Raw genomic sequence first — 14124 nt, 5'->3', positions numbered from 1 at the left:
TATAACACATTGTGGAAATCCAGACTAGAAGTTATCAGAGCATGGATAACTGTAGCTAGGCAATCTCTGTCCAGATAAGGGTGTAGTTGGTATAGCAGCCTAAGCTGATTAAAAAGCGTTCCATGCCACTGAGTTCACCTGTGCTTCAAGTGACAGTTCTGGATCCAAGAGCTATGAAGCTCATCCTTTAGGAGGAGTGCAAGCCCCTCCAGAACAGCTTGAATATCACCTAGCCTGGCAGACAAACTACCTACTACGAGTACCTCCGACTTGTCTAGATTGAGTTTGTTTATTGGCCCTCATCCAGTCCATTACCATGCCCAGACACTGATTCAGAACAGTCACTGCCTCACCTGGGTTTGATGAGAAAGAGAGGTAGAGCTGGGTGTCATCCGCATATTGATGGCACCTCAGCCCACACCTCCGGATAACCTCCCCCAGCGGTTTCATGTAGATGTTAAACGGCATGGGGGATAAAATAGAGCCCTGTGGAACCCCATGGCACAATTGCCATGGCACAGAGCAATAATCCCCCAGCACCACCTTCTGGAATTGGCCATCCGTGTAGGAGCAGAACCACTGCAGTGCAGTGCCTCCAAGTCCCAACCCAGACAACCTATCTGGAAGGATACCATGGTCGATGGTATCGAAAGCTGCTGAGAAGTCCAGGAGAATCAACAGGGTCGCACTCCCCCTGTCCCTCTCCCAGCAGAGATCATCCCACAGGACAACCAAGGCAGTTTCCGTTCCAAAACCAGGCCTGAAGCCCGATTGAAATGGATCTAGATAATCCGTTTCATTCAACAGTGCCTGGAGCTGGCCTGCAACCACCCGCTCAAGCACCTTGCCCAGGAAGGGGATGTTGGCCACTGGCCTATACTTGTTAATGTCCTCCAGGTCCAGGTTAGGGTTTTCAGGAGTGGTCTGATTACTGCCTCTTTTAAAGCAGCAGGCACCACTCCCTCTCTCAAGGAGGAATTTACAACCTCCTGGTCCCAGCCAGACATCCCCTCCTTGTTTGATTTAATAAGCCATGAAGGGCAAGGGTCAAGCACACTTGGCCAAGCCCTTGTCTGCATCCTCAGGCCTGAAAGTCATCCAATAAAACTGGACCAGATGGTGCTCTAAACGCCTCTACCAATGGAACTACATTAATTGTGGTGTCCAATTCATGACGAATCCAAGCAACTTTATCTTCAAAGTGCCATGCAAACTCATCACAGCGTGCAACCGAGGGTTCCAAAGTCTCTCTCCCTGGCCCAGAATGTAACAGGCCTTGAATCACTCGAAAAGCTCCGCTGGATGACACTGAGAAGATGCAATGCTGGTGAAAAGAACTGTCTCTTTGCCACCCTCACCGCCACAGAGTAGGCTCGATAATTAGCTCTAACCTGTGTTCAGTCAGACTCAGCTCATGTTTTCCTCCACCTGCGTTCTAGCCGTCTCCCCTCTTGCTTCATTGCCCTCAGCTCGGGTGTATACCAAGGAGCTGGCCGGGCTCTGCTCAGAGGGAGAGGGCGCTTGGGCGCCATCGTGTCAACCGCCCGAATCATCTCTGCATTCCACAGAGCGACCTGGGCTTCGACAGGAGCACCAGCCATACCAGCAGGAAAATCCCCCAGAGCCCTCTGGAATCCATCAGAATCCCTTAGCCTCTGGGGGCGGACCATTTTAATAGGTCCCCCACCCTTGCAGAGGGGGAAGGCTGCCAGGAGTCTAAACCTTAGCAGGAAGTGATCTGACCATGACAAAGAGACAGATGTTAATTCCTCCACTTTCAGACAATCATCCTCCTGCCCAGTCGAGAAAACCAGATCAAGCTTGTGTCCTTTTACATGCGTGGGCCGATGACATGTTGGGACAGCCCCATGGTTGTCATGGCAGCCATGAAGTCCTGAGTCGCCCCTGATACAGCGGCCTCGGCATGGAAGTTGAGATCCCCCAGGACCATCATCCTAGGGGTCCTCAACACCAAGTCTGAGACCACCTCCGTCAGCTCAGACAGGGAGTCTGATGGGCAGCAGGGTGGGCGGTACACCAGCAGAATCCCTAATCTGTCCCGGGTACCCAACACAAGGCACAAACAGTCAAGATCTGCACTCGAATGAGCAGGAGCCCTAGAGAGGGATTGAATTCTTACAGACCCTGGCAGCCCCCCCCCCCCCCCGCACAACATGTATGATCAGGTTGGAGGGTCACTTATTTTTCCTGTCTCTCTATGTTACAACACTGGGAGGTCATGAAGTACCTGCAGTCCTCAGTACAAACCTGGAGCTGGCCCTACTAGCCTCTAGGTTGCATTCAGTTTAGTAGGTCACAAGTTGCACCAGCCTGCTTTAAGCAAATGGAATACTGCTATATTTGCAGATTGGGGGGCAGGTAGCAGTACTCCAAGCAGCTCTGGGAGAGTGTTAGGCTTTTAAAAACCACCACCACAAAAGCAGCTTTAAGAGACTACAGTTTTGAGTAAAGCAGCAGTGGGCTGCTTCACCATTTCCCTGCTGGCCATTTTTCTGCTCAAAATCTCCCTGCTTTCCAAACGGTCTCCTTCTCCAGCTACTTTCTGCCTTGCCTTCCTGAGCCATTTTGCCTGTAATTTTCCTACAAAATATGTGGCTGGCACACTTGGCCGCTGACCATTATGCAGTCATTCTGGCCCCCTTAACCCTCTTATGGCCAAACTCAGCTTCTTCACAACAGTCCTCTAGCAGCCTTACAACAATACTTTTATCCTCTGGTTGCAAATTCAGGATGGAAGTTTGAAAGCCACACCTCAAATGCATGGTTGACCAAAGATTTTAACTGGGAACTTCCTGGTGTGCAGCTGACATTTTTAGCCACTACAGCCTAGTGTTGAGCCTATTCTTCATTATTCGATGGCCTTGTAGGCCCCTTCCAACCCTACTATTCTATGATTCTCTATGATACTCAGCATAACAACCCACAATGACATCCCTACTTAATATATTCAATGCATAATAGTTTTCACAGTACGGAACCTTCTGAGATGTGATTGCAGCAGAGGTTGGCACACTCAAAAAGACCAAACTGTCAGAACAACTCACATCGTCCTTTCACAATTGTCCCACTCTGTAAATCTGCAAGTGCTCCTGTGCTCAATGCTCCCTCCTCCCTGCCACAGGGATAATCAGTGGGAAGGGAACGTTGATGCCAGGGCCACAGGGGGCACCAATCCAGATGAAAACAGCACCAGCTGCATGATAGGAGTTGGGGCCCATCATACATAGCTAGGTGGCAATTTGCATCTGGAACCCTGTTCTTGTGCCCGGATAACCAGAGGAGATCAGCCAGAAAATCTCTGGGTTTTTTTTTTAAAGTGGTTTCATGACAGAAGTGGAAGTCACCAACTTCAAACCTTTCTGGCATTTGGGGAAATGACAGATTTGTTTTAAGAATGCCTCTCTAACTTTGAAGAAATTTTAAAAAGGAAAAGAAAAAGGTAAATAAAAACAGTCAGAGGTACAGAACACCTTTGAGATGAAGACAAACAATTGGCACGTTTAGAAACTGAGAAAGAGGATTGTGGTATATAAAGATATGAGTAGACAGGGAAGTTGTGTACTTTCTCTGTCACAACTAAAATTATCAAGTGGCTGGAGCAACTCCCCTATGAGGGAAGGTTACAACAGCTGGGATTGTTTAACTTAGAAAAAATGCCAGAAGGGGAGACATGATAGAGGTGTACAAAACTATGCACAGTGTGGAGAATGTGGATAGGGAGATATTTTTCTCCCTCATAAACTGGGGTCATCCTGTGTAGTTGATTGGTGGGAGATTCAGGACAGATAAAAGGAAGTACTTCTTCACACAGCACATAGTTAAACTATGGAATTCGCTACCACAGGTTGTACTGCTGGCCACCAATTTGGATGGTTTTAAAAGGGGGTTTGACAAATTCCTGGAGGAAAAGGCTGTCCATGACTACTAGTCCTGATGGCTCTGTGCTAGCTCCAGTATCAGAGGCAGCATACCTGTGTACACCAGTTGCTGGGGAACATGGGCAGGATGGTGCTGTTGCGCTCATGCCCTGCTTGTGGATTCCTGGTCGGCAGCTGGTTGGCCACTGTGTGAACAGAATGCTGGACTAGATGGACCCTTGGTCTGATCCAGCACAGCTCTTCTTACATTCATGTTACTCAAACTAGATGATATGGGGGGCGGGGAGAGGCAGTCAAAACACAGGACGTTTCAAAGAAAAACCATGTTTTGTTTTATATATTTCTCACACTTAAGGCTCACTCCTCCCTCAAAGAGCTCAGGTTGATGTAAACAGAGGTTATCTAATTTATTCTTACAAGCTGGCGAAATAGGTTAGGTTGACAGTGCAAGAATGCCCCAAGGTCACCCAGTGTACTTAATGGCTGAACAGGAATGTGAAGCCAAGTTTACCCAAAGTGAGCCCAGGAGAGGACACTGTATCCCTGCCCACATTCATTCATGCATTCATCAAGTTCAATGGGGACTGGTGTGTATCTGCATCAGCTACATTCAGGCTTAACTTGTGCTGGACTGGGACCCTCGGCGATAGAATTACTGCCAGTAGGCCAAGTAATTTCAATAAAGAAGTGTGTGTGTGTGTGATAATAAAAGTTATCAATATTAGCTGCTAGCCAAGAGGCTAGTGCTTCTTTATTCTTAGGGTTCCGTACTACATACACAACCAGAGCTGTAAGCAAACGACAGGTATCCCCACCCCATGTACAAAAGCCAACATGACTGGTGGTTGATAGTTCAACACAGACAACGTCTTCCATCGCACCCAAGAGCAGCAAGCAAGCTTGAGCAGGCTGCATGACATGCACAGCCCTGTCCTCCAACACCCCACCACTGGTCTTCACTCCTCAGCATCTGCTCCCTGAGGCAGCCGCCTCACTCTGCCTAATGGTAGGGCTGGCCCAGGTCTATGTTTTTCCACAGAAGTTACACCATAAGGGAAGTTTTGACATATGGCCTTTCCCATAGGCTATGTCATGGGGGGTGAAGGTGGGAATGCAGTTGTCAATATACACTTCTATTAAGGTAGTTAAAGCTCACACTGCTAGCATTGGTATAGTTTCTCTTGTAAACTTTACATTTTCAAATTACATTTTTCTGCACTACCTCTCAAGAAATGATCAGTGTTTGCACTATGAAGTGAACAAACCAGGTATTTCACTCATATGATGGGAAAGAATGTAACAAGACCTCTCCGAAGAGCAAGTTAAAAATTCTTATATTTCTCACAAGCAAGCATGGAGCAGGGGAGTTGGAGATCCAGGACCTTAGAGCTGTTTATGGGGTGAAGCCCCCCAATAATGCATATTTCAAGCATAGCAGGGCTTACAGGCACAGCATGCTTTTAATTGTATTTGTACATAAAAGATAATGCAGGGGTGGGAACCATATTTGCTATGGGGACTAGATTGCCCCGCTGGACACCCCCCCACCATGGGCCAGATGATGTCCAGGTGCATCACACAAGCATGCCACATACATAGACATAACAGCTAGGTGATGTTCAACCTGTTCTGGAGGGGGTTGCACTCCCCCTAAAGGATCAAGTTCATTGTTGAGGGGTGCTCTTGGACCCAAAACTGTCACTTGACACACAGGTGAACTCAATGGCACAGAGCACTTTTTTCAGCTTAGGCTGCTATACCAACTGCACCCTTATTTGGACAGAGATCACCCTAGCTACAGTTATCCATGCTCTGATAGCGTCTCATCTGGATTACTGCAATGTGTTATACATGGGGCTGCCTTTGAAACGGTCTTGAAACTTCAGCTAGTCCAAAATAGGGCAGCAAGATTGTTAACAGGGAATGGCCAACAAGATCCTTTTCCAGCTGCACTGGCTGCCAGTCCATTTCCAGGCCTGATTCAAAGTGCTGGTATTAACATTCAAAGCCCTAAATGGCTTGGGGCTAGGTTATCTGAAGGATCACCTCCTCCATATGTACCTGCCCGGACTCTGAGATCATCCTCAGGGATCCTTCTCCAGGACACCCTGCCAAAAGAAGTGGGGTGGGTGGCTACCAGGAGGAGGACCTTTTCTGCTGTGGCACCCTGGCTGCTGAATGAGTTCCCTAGAGAGGTTCCCTTCGTGCTTCCTATGTTGTACTCTTTCTGGCATGAGGTGGAGTCCTTTTTATTCTCCCGGTATTTTAGCTTCCTAATCTTTTAGCTCTGGTGTTTAAAATCTGTATTTAAATATCTGCATTGCTGCTAGGTTTTATTCTGGTTGTACAGTTATATTGTGGTTTTAAGCTTTCATATTTTATATTGTTTTATGCTGCACTCTGTGGTTTTAATTTTTGTGAACCACCCACAGAGATTCAGCTATTGGGTGGTATAGAAATGAAAATAAATAGCAAGCAGGCACACACACATACGGATACTAAAGGTACAATCCTATGCATGTTTAGACAGAAAAAAGTCCTACAACTCCCAGCATGCCCCACAGAGATGGCCCCACTTCACAGCCCTCTCCAGTCTTCCTCCCTGATCGTGCTGCCTACCAGACACTGGCCAGGTTAGAGAGGGCAGCCCACATTTCCAGACCTGGGAGGCAATACTGCTTGCTAACTCCAGCTTGTGCAGCAAACAGAAGTTACAGAACCAATGGTAGGAAGAACAAAAAAAATTAAATGAAGGCACAATCGTAAACCGTTCCAGTGGCTAAGAGAAAATGGGAGGCATCTAAAGAAACATGGAGGCTGCATAAGGAGCTTTCTGGTGAGCTGAGATGTAAAAGGGACATGTACAGGAAATGGAAGGAACAGCAAAGCACCAAGGATGAGTATAAACAAACAAGATGGGGAGAGTGTAAGGAGGACTAAAGCTCAGAATGAACTTAGGCTTCCAAAAGATGTTAAAAATAATAACAAGAAGCATAGAAACAAGCAACTGCATACTGTAGAGGAAGACTTGTTGGGCCAAAATGCATTGTTTTGTACACTGTTTTTCTGAATTATCATGTATATATTATGTTAGATTATCCAGCATATCGTTGATATCTGCTGTATAGAGACCACTGCTTGGTATTTTTGGTTAGCTTTCTCATTTTGATTTATATTTTAAAAGATTTTATCTTCACAACTGGTTCCTTCACTGCACTGTCAATCCCAGCTGATATCAGAGGTCAAGGCTGGCAGTAGAAACTCCTCCTTAGAAACCTTAGCTCCAGCCCATTTTTAAAAAGAATTTGTTATGAGAACTTTTGCCACTAGCTGCACCCAGAGCTAAGTACTCGGAGGCTCTGGTAGGCATTACTGGCAGCTAAGACACAACAGTGTTTAGTGTGATTTTTAAAAAAAGAATAAAGTGATATGGGGCATTTTCTTTCTAATGATGGTGGTGCCATATTAACAGTGAGCCCTATAGCAATGGCTTTATGAATCCACCCTAATCAAAGTTGGAAGAGATCACAGATAATGCAACTCAATCTTCTGCCCAAAGATGGGGCCATCCCTTCATCAGGTACTTTCTTCAGTTTGCAAATGCGCCCCCAAATAAGCAGCTATCTATATGGCCTATGGCTTTATAGAAGAATGAACAGGCACAATGCCAGTTGTAGTGCAGTAACATGCAGCACAGTTTCTGGCTTTTAATAAATTTGTCCAGTGACGTTTAGTTTGAATAGGTCTTTGAATGAATGTTCCACAAAGTCCTCCTGTGGCACTAACGAAATGACGCTGCAGCATGCTCTCTCCTGCCCTAAGTTCCCGGGCAGCCATTGTTATATGTTGCATTTTCTAGACCCTCTTGAGGCCACTGTCCTCATTCAGGCCTGCAGCACTAACAGCACCATGTTCTGACTTTTAAATACCTTCCAGCACTTGTTTGTGAGCAAGCCCAAATCCTGCATTCTAAGAGTGTTGTGTTTGCCTAGCAGCCAACTTCAAGTTCCATATGAGGAATTTCAACAGGCCTCTAAGGTTCCTTCGGAGGTGCTCAACTACCTGCAATTCTCATTATTTTCAAGAGGTTCGGCGTACCTAAGACACCAAGTAGAATAAAGAAGAGACAGTAAACCTGGAGTCTGACAAATATCAGATTCACACAGCATGAGTCCCTTTAGCATGGGGTACAGCAGACAAAATGCTTTTGAAGCAGGAATGAAGACACAAACATAGCAATTTACCCATTGATTAAGAAATATGTTTTTTACACCACTTATCTATGGCAAGCTATCGGTATAGAAAAAGCAGATTTTCCCAACTGATTGCAAGTAGATGCAATCCTCTCAGAATACACATTTTGAGTGGAGATGATGTGGCCATTTGCTCTTAAGTAGCCATTGCTGGATTTGATAGTAATATTATATAAATAAATAGAACGTAATTAATAATATGCAACTTCCCATTGTCACTTCCCTCCCTTTTTGTTTTGTGTGTGTAATTTCTATCAGATAGTATTGTGACAAGAAATACTTTTTCACTGTTCAGGTAATACCTCACCGTTAAAATGATGATACCATCACCTTACTCAATGGTTTTGGTTGCAGTTTTGCTCCATTCAGATTACAGTATACCACGTCTTTCCTGGTTATGGTTACTACGAGCCTGATTTCATTTTGCCCACTATAGCTAACCAGTGTGTAAACAATCATCTTGAGGGACCTAATTCCAGTTGCTTCTAGTTTGTTCTTTAAATGCTCGTCCTTTAAGTGGTAATTCTCTTTTGTTTTCAATTAAGTAACTTGCCAAACTTGTTAGGAGAGTGATGATGTCCCTGAGAGAAGGGAGTGCTATTAGCAAGCACAGTGGTATCAAAGGTACAGAATGTTTTATTCAGGCATTTGAAGTAAGGATCCGTCTCTTTCCTAGCTTTTGCTGGTTGCTAAAATGACAATGAAATGAACTTGAGCACGCTCCGGGAGAGAGCGCAGGACAGGAAGGCCTGGCGTGCTATGGTCCATGGGGTCACGAAGAGTCGGACACGACTGAACGACTGAACAACAACAAAATGACAATGTTTGTCAGGTATGCTGACCACGAAGAGAAAAACCAGACACAGGCCCAAATTGCCTGTGCATGTTATAGACCCTGGTGCATGTTATCGAACCTGGTGTAGGCAGAATGGCAGGCCTTGCGTATCACTGAGCTACCCCGATTTAGGAAAGAAATCATTAAAGTCGGCTATTCTGTCACCCATCAAGACGTTTTAATTGATCCTTTAGAGCAGAGGTGCAGAACTTCAGGGGCCAAATTCAGCCCTCCCAGCTTCCCCACATGACAACGCTGCCTTCCCTGACCCAACCCCCTGTCCCTCAACCATCTATCATTTGGTGGTTCCTTGGCTTTTGTGCAGTTTTTCCCCCCATTCTAAAAGGATGAGATCATGGAACCATAAAGTTGGAAGGGCCCATTTAGGCCATGCTTCTCCTAAAGCTTAGTTACTGGCAGTAGGAGCTTTAAGGTAAAATATGCTGGTATTTGGGGGGGGGGGTTGGCCTCACCCCTTTTTGCCTTTGGCCTCACGTACCACTGGAATGCAGCCCCCGGGAGCTTCTCTGTAATGGAATTCGGTCCTTGGGCTGAAAGAGGTTCTGCACCACTGCTTTGGAGGCTGCCTAGGAACAATGTTAGTATATGCAAACCATCAGCATACTGAAGACATTTGACTTCTGAATTTGATGAGTTTCAGTACAGTTAGTAAGGTATTGTAGTGTACACATCCTCAGCCCCTAACAGGAGTACTCCTGTTTAGGTTTCCCACCAGTCAGGAACAGTAATCTTGTAGCCCTGTTTGTCACTTACAGAGGTCCACCTTTTCTTATTTCCTACCTCCTTCGTTCTGGAAGGATTTGTTGTTGCTCTTTATGGGTGTGTGGTTCATGTAGGACATTTCCTCAGGAGGAGATCCAGCGTGGAGGAAAGGGCTCATTTTGTGAGGGCACGCTGAAATATTTTCCAACAAAACTTCCCTTGATGACAGGCAGCAGCAGATGGGATTACCGAGAACTCCATTTGAACGCCGCACCTTGGAGAGTCTCTGCCAACAGCTCTGCTCCTGAGTAAGCATTATTATAGCTGGAAATATATCTGGGGGTTTTGTTTTGAGCTCTTACACTACTTCTGACTAGCAGTGCCTCAGCTAGGAGCAATGGCTTAAGCTTGAGAACAGAAGGGAAGAACAATCTTGAAAACTGGATTGTACACTAGCCAGTCAGATACTGTGGGCATAACTACACTTGAAACTTTTACTGATTTTAAGCCAGTCAAACTGTCATGGCTTCCCCTAAAGCAACCTTCCCCAACCTGGGGCCCTCCAAATGGGGAGCCCCAGGTTGGCGAAGAATCCTGGGAATTGTATTTCTTTCTCCCCATATATATAAATACACACACACCCCACGGGGAGTGCATAACTGACCTTTCAGTCATATTACCAGGGCAGTTTGCAAGAAAGAATAAAAAAAATTAAAAAACGTAAATATGAACAAATAGCAACAAACTAAAAGGCCATAAGTTCACAAAAGCAGCATGAAACAGCAGTATTAAAATTGTATCTGAAATGCTTGGGAAAATAGACTGTTACCTGGTGGCCAAAAGGTAGTGAGGTAGGCACAGGGCAAATGTTTTTCAGGAGAGCATTTCACAACTGAGGTGCCACCATCAAGAAAGCCTTTTCTCTGGTAGCCACCCACCAAACAGTCCTTCAGTAGCCAGGCACTAAGCATTGAAGTGCTTTAACAGGTACCACCTTTCTCCACCCCCAAACAACAGTCTGAACTGGGCCTGGAAACCATCTGGCTTTCCCCCTCTTCTCCCCAGTTTTTCAAAAGTGGGGTCTCTTAAGAACATAAGAGCAACCCTGCAGGATCAGACCAAAGGCCCATCTAATCCAGCATTCTGTTCCCACAGTGACCAACCAGATGCCCCAGTGGGAAGCACTGTGAACCGCCCAGAGAGCTTTGGCTTTTGGGCGGTATAGAAATGAAATAAATAAATGAGCCCACAAGCAGAACAGGAGTGCAATAGCACCCTCCTGCTCATGTTCCTCAGCAACTGGTATTGAGAGAATACTGCCTGTAATACTGGAGGTAGCATATAGCCATCATGATGAGCAACCATTGATGGCTTTATGTTGTTGTTGTTGCTCAGTCGTTAAGTCGTGTCCGACTCTTCGTGACCCCATGGACCACAGCACGCCAGGCCTTCCTGTCCTCCGCTGTCTCCCGGAGTGTGCTCAAATTCATATTTATTGCATTGGTGTGATGGCTTTATCCTCATCCATAAATCCCCTTTTAAAGGGGTCCAAGTTGGTGACCATCATGATATCTCGTGTTTTGTATCTCCACTGGGAATACAAACAGAAGATGCTACTTCTCCAGCAGCAGTAGTCCCCAAGATGTAATATTTCCACTTAGGCCTTTGAAGTGAAGACGTTTAACTGGTCTTACCTGCATATTTTAACTAAGCCTCAGGGGTTTAGTTAAAACAAGTGATAGAGCTTTGCATAACCATAAGAAAATACTGAGTTTCAGTTCATATTATTGGAGTCATAACTATTCCCTAGGCTAAAGATCTCGAAGCCCAATTGGTTGTTCTATTCCGAATGGTACCTCTCAAGAGGTATGGGATTTTACTCAAATCTAAACATTGCACAGAAGGGGTGTTTTTAGACATTGGGAAGTGAGGTACATGCAAGATCGAGATGGTCTATTACTACTGAGGTTGCACATGAAGAACTTCCATCAGATTGCACAGGGGTAATGGGGAGCTTGGCTCTCCACCTGTGATATGGTCTTGTGCCATTTAGGCTTCTACCGTTACATACTAAATGAACCATGGGGTTTAGGGTCAATTCACAATGTTTCTGTAGCGGAGATAATGATTTGTGGATATGCACTTGGGCACCAGGGTTCCTACCACACATCAGTAGTCCTACCACACGTCGACAGACACGTACGTACCTTTGCTTCACGCTTTATCGTGCTTGTGGTGTAAGGACTGGTGTTTGCAACAATAAATGCAGGAACAGTATGCAGAAGAGATGGGCATTATGGTACGGAGTTGTAACTGGCCATGGTTCTCTTGTGCCTCTGCACTGCATGTGTTGGCAAATCCATGCCACCATTTGCAAATAATCATTTCATGCAGCAAACATATTGCCACATAAAGTGTAAATCAGCCCTTAGATTCCACCATATTATACTTGATCCATGTTTTGTACAGCTCCCAGCATTCCACACTCTTAAGTGAAATCGGAATCTGGCTTGGTAATCCAGGCAGAAAGAAGGATTATTCTTAAACGGTTCTCTTCATGTATGCATGGCAGAAAATGAAATGCTGGAGTTTGTATACTTGGCGTTATGCACAGACAGCTATCGCTTAACTAGCCCTTTAATAATTATCTTAAAATTGCACTTATCTGTACAATTTAAAACGCTTGTGGACTTTGTATCACTCTGGCATTTTTTCCAGTTCTAGCCTGTCCCTATGAAAAAGGAGCTGAAGTAATAAGCAGAAGGTGATTCCCTTCCATGGCATCTTGTAAATAAGGCTTTTCCCCTCCAGAGAGACCCTGCTTAACTCGCAATGGCATTTTCTTTTCATAGCAAAAACCCACCAGACAGTTCCATCCCTTGACCTACTTTCTACATTGTATTGCATTTTTCAAACCAACCACTGTCTTCACCATGGCAAGTCATCCTCAAAGCCAACCACCACACCACTAGGTCACCCTACCTTGTTTCTTATTCATCTGAACAATTTTAAAAAATGAAACCTGAACAATTTTAAAAAATGAAACCTGAACAATTCAGCATGCAAAGGAATATAGAAAAACAGTCACCTAAACAGATTCAGAAGGGAATTTAGTAAAACCGAGTGCAAGTTTACAAAACTAGGCTTTAGGGGGAACATGCTTGAAAGAGCCATGTGAAGTTTTATTAAGAGGGTGCTAGCATACTTAGCTGTTGTATCATGAAAATGCTCAAGTACCTTATCAGGACCTTACTTTGTGGGGCATCATAAAGCCAAAGGCAGCTGCTCCTTTGTACCAAGTATTTCTGAGTTTGCCAACAGGTTGCCGAGCCTTAACCTGGAACAGCCCAGAGAGGTTGAGCAGGCTCTGAGCTGGAGGGGGCATGTTAATGGCTAAGAATAGATCAAGCGTTGTTTGCCTGCATGGGTGAACAGGGAGGAACGCTTAGTCCAACACACAGGAATAGCTACAGGCAGAATATCCATCTTATATGTCAGCTGGCAAGCAAGGGTCTGTGCTAGTGCCAGGCAAGGCCTCTCTGCCCTGCCTAATCTCTTACCTAGCATGTGCATGTACAAATGGAACAAAATCTGTACAAATTATTTATTGACCTTTGAACAGTTTTGCAACACTCAAAAAACTAGACAGCTTATGACCTAGTGAGCAGGACCAATTATCCCCTACCCTAAGATATGGACTACATTCCTTGGAAGCTTGTTGCATCACTCTCCCTATGTTCCCCCCACCCCCTCTTTTTGGGCGAGAGTCCATTTAAACACTCTAACAAAATAGATCACCCACATACAGCCAACCTGTTACAGCTAGGATCCCAAGGCAATACCATTATCACCAAAGCTAAAGGAAAAAAGAGACACTTAAGTGTTTTTTGTTCTTGTTGAAGAATTTCCTTAAATCCCCCAAACTCCTGACCAATTCCAAATATCACCTCCTCTCATGGTTTGTTCCTGTTCAGATCTTCCAAACAAGGACAAACACACCCATCATGGTATTGGGGCACCGTCATTCAAGCACCCACGTCATCTCCTTCCACTGATGGACAAGTTTGAGGAAGCCCTTCCCAAGAAAGAGGGGAGAAGGAAAAGCACCAAGTACGCAGAATGCACTTGATCCTTAGAACATGGATGTGCACACCAGAAGAAGTAGTCCGCTGGCGATGAAGTTGCACCGCTTCAGCATGACGTTGGTGGCTTGTGCTCCTGAAATAAGAAACTGGAGTTGGAAGTTGCATCTTTATGAGAAGGGATCAGCTCTTAAATGGGGCAAAAGGCTGACAGGGATGTGCAGATCAAGTTCTCCAGACCCCGTCGCAACAAACAGCTTGAAAAAGGTCCACGCCCTACTCCACAGACCCTTGATCCAATATTTCCACCAAACTGCACAATTCAGAGAGTC

This window comes from Heloderma suspectum, chromosome 2 (assembly GCF_057233095.1).
Source record: "Heloderma suspectum isolate Gila_16-S chromosome 2, 16-S_ref, whole genome shotgun sequence".
Taxonomy (NCBI): Eukaryota; Metazoa; Chordata; class Lepidosauria; order Squamata; family Helodermatidae; genus Heloderma; species Heloderma suspectum.
The sequence above is the reverse complement of the archived record's forward strand: the minus strand, read 5'-3'. Positions refer to the sequence as shown.